Genomic DNA, 4,616 nt, shown 5'->3' on the forward strand with positions numbered 1-4,616 from the left:
TTAAATTTAGCCACGGTTAAAAAAAGACAATTACAGCAACTCTGGAGCTGAAGATGCAATATGACCAGCAAAACACAGAGGGCCGTTGAATTGCACTCAGTTTAATTTCCCTGGTAACCTCAGGGAAATTAGCAGCAGTGTGAGCAGAAAACTTGTGCCACATAAATAACACTGTCAAGGTCATGAAGCTGGCCTTTTCATTTTTATAAGTTAAGCATGCCTGTGATTCAGATGCTGAATTATATAATAGAGAAGGGAAAAAATCAGACCCACTGATACAGCATGAACTCAAGCTGAACTTTTATTTGTCTCCATCTCTGGTTGTCTGGAGTGTATTGCTGAGTTGTTTCTGCACCGCACATGTCAGTCAAACACCAAAGTGTGTTGAGGCCATTACATCCCTGCTCCTGCTCCTCTGTCCATTCATTCTGACTTTCCTTTCAGTCTTGTGGAGTCTGCAAGTGCAATTATTACTATTTTTGATTAATCATAACCATTCCTAAACCTGGTGATTTGTTCTCCTTTAGAGATCTTTTAATATGCCATTCCAACAGTAAAGATACTGACTTGTCACCCACACTTGTAACAAATAAAATCGCCAATGCCTACATCCCATTTCGGTGTATTATTGCAACGACCCTGTTGGAAGCCAAAAGGACTGAAATGCAGCAGATGAAACAACATCTGTGCATTTATTCTGCCTGTTACAGAATCGAAAAATATGCTAACCCCTAGAAGCAAACAAAAAGGTAACAATGTGACAAAGAGAAAGACTGTGGACACGGAGGGCAGAAAGTAGAACAAGACAAAGGTGGAGACAATAAAGGCCGAGCAGACAATCACAAAGAAAGGAACCCATACAGGCAAAAAAATAAGAGACAGAATAGGAAGTAAGACAAAGACAGAAAATCAAGGCACAGGAGACATAGAAGGAAGAATAAAGAACCAAATAAACAGGAAGTGGAAACAAGAAAGAACAAATACATACAGGGAAAGTCAAAGAATCACTGGGGACACTAAAGACTTTCACAACACATATTTGTGGAAGTCATGAGTGAATGAAGTAGATTTAAGTGGATTTAAAGAAAGTTGTTGATGGTCACCAAGATGGAAAATGCTGCAAAACTCAATCAAAACTCATCAATCCACAGACGGACAGATTATGCTTTACATCACTGCTAAGCTCCTCAGGAGTGGCCAATCGCCCAAAATAGGCCTAATGGCTCTGACTGTGGTCGGTGCTGTTGGGTTTAAGACACAAGTGTGTATATAATATAGTTTTAGTTTTTACCACCAGTTTAATGATGCATTAGTAAAGAAGCTCAGAGATTCATAGATCATACAAAGTAAAGTGTTAACACAGTTTGAAAAGATGAGACTTTGTGGTAAAAACAAAGAAAAACAAAGAAGAAAGCTCCATGATCTCCATGCTTCTTGTCCTCCTGTACCAGTGGAGCATACTGCAGTGAGTACTTGTGCCTCAGCTTTAGTAGAGTGTTGTGGTGACGTCACTGTCTGCGCACAACACGACCGATGTGGTGAGTATAGCGGCGAGTAAGTGAGTGGTGTGTATCTGAGTTGTAACAGATGAAACCAGAGTTAAAGGCTTGTCTCAGAGTGGCTGTTATTACTGTTCCTGAGCGGCAATCAGGACGATGCTGAGAAACAATGGTTACAAAGATGAAGCCAGTGCAGCTTGTAAAAGATCAGGTCAGAAATAGTTTTAGTTGATGAGGCCAAAGTAAAGTGTTTTGGTGTAGATGTCCAGTGTTCTGTTTGGCTAAAAACAAAAACCCTACTTCAGGTATAACAACCTTATCCCATCTGTGAAACATGGTGGTGGTAGAATCATGGTTTGGGTCTGAGCTGCTGATTCTCTACAATGACAACTTGCTATCATTAATGGAACCGTTATTTCTAATTGATATGAGGAATTTTGATATGAAAACATTTGGACATTTGTCCTTGATCTGAATCCCAAGAGACGGTGGGTATAAGGGCAACACCTCAAACCATACAAGCTCCTCTACCAAGGAATGGTTATAGGAGGATAAAGGTAAAGGTTTGGCCTTAAAGTGGTGGAATGGCCCGAAGAATGCAATTCATGCAAAAACATGAGTACTGAGGAAGTTACCTATAGCTGCAGTTATTGCTGCGCAGTGACATCACACCAGACATTCAAAGTAAAGGTTCAGATACTTTTGCCCTTAACAGGTAAAATGATAAAAGTTGGATGATGTTTAAGATCATTCTTCACCATCAATTTAAAAGGGTTCAAAAACTCCCAAGCACCTCTGTAATTATAGGATAATACCTGTTATTGGTGTTGCAGTATCGTGTGATTTAAAAAGCTTTAAAAAGGCTTTTATCCACACCCAATACATATCTTTGCATCTGTTTATTCCAATCACATCTGAAAACCCTCTAAGAGTCAGCTAATAAAAATAAATTTATGCTATTTGTGTAATTGTGGGGAGCACAAGGAAATCAGAGGAGGTCTGGAATAATTTCAGGCAGCTTGGCAGCTCCATGAACCCAAAACCGAAAAAGGCCTGTGAACCTTTTTTCAGCCAGTGAGCAATTTAAATGAAAGAGCTGTCATCTTGGAATGGGCGATCCGTTTTGTTTTAGTGCATCCATCATTTGCACATGAATGAATAACAAAGCCACAGTTATTAGTTCCACCTATATTTCCCACTCGGTTTGTTGTTTGCACCTCTCTTAGCATTTTATAAGCAGATACAATAACATTACACTATAAATATTACAGTTTTAGTTGACACGTTGAATCTAGGTCACCAGCAGCAAGCCGTGGATTGTAATTTAATTCGACTGAGCCTTAATTTACACACAATGAACGACAATGAACATGAGAGCTGTGTGTCAGCCGGTTTGGTATTTTCATGAGCAGCATGTGTGTGACAAAGGATTTCCAAGGGTGACCTATCACTTTAAGAGTGTCAGAGCTCCTCCATGGACTCCTCATCTTTTTTCTCTCACAACATCTTTCTTCTGCCATGCATGGCTTGTTGCCGAGGTAACAGGCCCAAGAATGGTTTAGCATTTCCAGCATTGCCTAGTGAATCGACTCGTGCTGACATGAAACTGACAACGGCACAGTTGACGACAGGCTCAGGTATTTTCTTCCCAAAATGTCACTGGAGTCAACAGCCACCTGCTGTGCTGTGGTTCGCTCTCATGTAGGAATCATATGAAAAGCTGCGCGGTCTGATATCACGTTCAGCTGCTGTGTGTGTGATCACAAACGCAAGCAAAACCGAGCTGCGTGCGATGCTCTGACAGGGTAAAGCGTAAAATTCGATCCAGGTGATGGAGACATGTTTGCAAGCTGCTCCAGTCACTTTCTCAGGTGTGAGTTCCTGGATGTCTCCAGCAGAGTGTGTGTGTGCGTGTGTGTGCGTGTGTGTGTGTGTGTGTGTGTGTGTGGGTTTATATCTATACATGTGACTCATATCTCCTCATATAGCTTTTACAATTTATTCGAATGCATTTTACTTTTGGTTGGCAGAGAGCTAATATCAAAGACTTAAAATTCTGAGGGGAGATGCATCTATAAGCATCTCATAGCTGCTCTGACCGGTGGGAGGGGGCCCTCTTGTTAAAATGTTAAGCAGCAGAAGCACTTTTTTGTCACCTGCGTGTGTGTGTGTTTTCTTATTGACCAGATCATCATTGAGCTATTTCCCCGCTGACTGAAACCACATGAGTCAATTCCTTTGCTTGTCTCAAACTGCATTTGCATTGCTCCCTTGGCATTTGTGCTGTTTTCATGTAATCAGCGTACTGGAAGCAAGTAGCTTCTAACACAAAGGGTTAATAGGCAAGTCTGTGGTGCCAGCGAAAGAACAGATTGGAGTTACTCACCCCTCCATTAATCATGCTAATGATGAAATACTTTGCATATCTAGTCTTTCTCCCATCACAGTATTACCAGCACAAAACTGGCTTTTAACATCATTATGTAACACCCTGACTGAGGCGAATTTCAATGTTCACACGCAAATGCCAACAAAACCCCGTGCAACAGGTTAAATAATTGTTTTATTTAAACCTTTGCTGCTACTTTTTAACCTGCGATTATTACCTTCCTCCACGTGGGCTCGATCAATATGCATTGTCACACCGAGTCCAATTGGGACACGCTCAGGACCGGCAGTGGGCTGGGTGATGCAACATCTTGCAATAAACATTGTGCTGTAAGAGTATGTAACCCAGCGGCTAGCAGCGCAAGCAAAACCCAAGTTCAGAGGAAAAAAAAGGAACATACGCACAGGCATGCACGCAGATTTGATTAGAATAAAAGACAAGAATTTGTTTATTTTGTCCTCGACGCCCTCGATTGTCCTCGCTTCCCGTTTCCTTCCCTCTCACTTAAGTTGGACTTGACTAAGGGCCCAGGGGTCACCGTTACTGAGATGACCCACCTCATTGATCACATGACAAGAATTAATTAAAGGGGAGATCAATGGGACATCCTTCTAGTTTGAAGTATAGCAGAGGGAGTCTGCTTGATAATGGTCAGACCCCTGAGGACTCAGTGTGTGTGTGTGTGTGTGTGTGTGTGTGTGTGTGTGCTGCTTCTTAAATGAGAGTAT

The sequence above is a fragment of the Maylandia zebra genome, linkage group LG2, assembly GCF_041146795.1.
Source record: "Maylandia zebra isolate NMK-2024a linkage group LG2, Mzebra_GT3a, whole genome shotgun sequence".
In the NCBI taxonomy this organism is placed as follows: domain Eukaryota; kingdom Metazoa; phylum Chordata; class Actinopteri; order Cichliformes; family Cichlidae; genus Maylandia; species Maylandia zebra.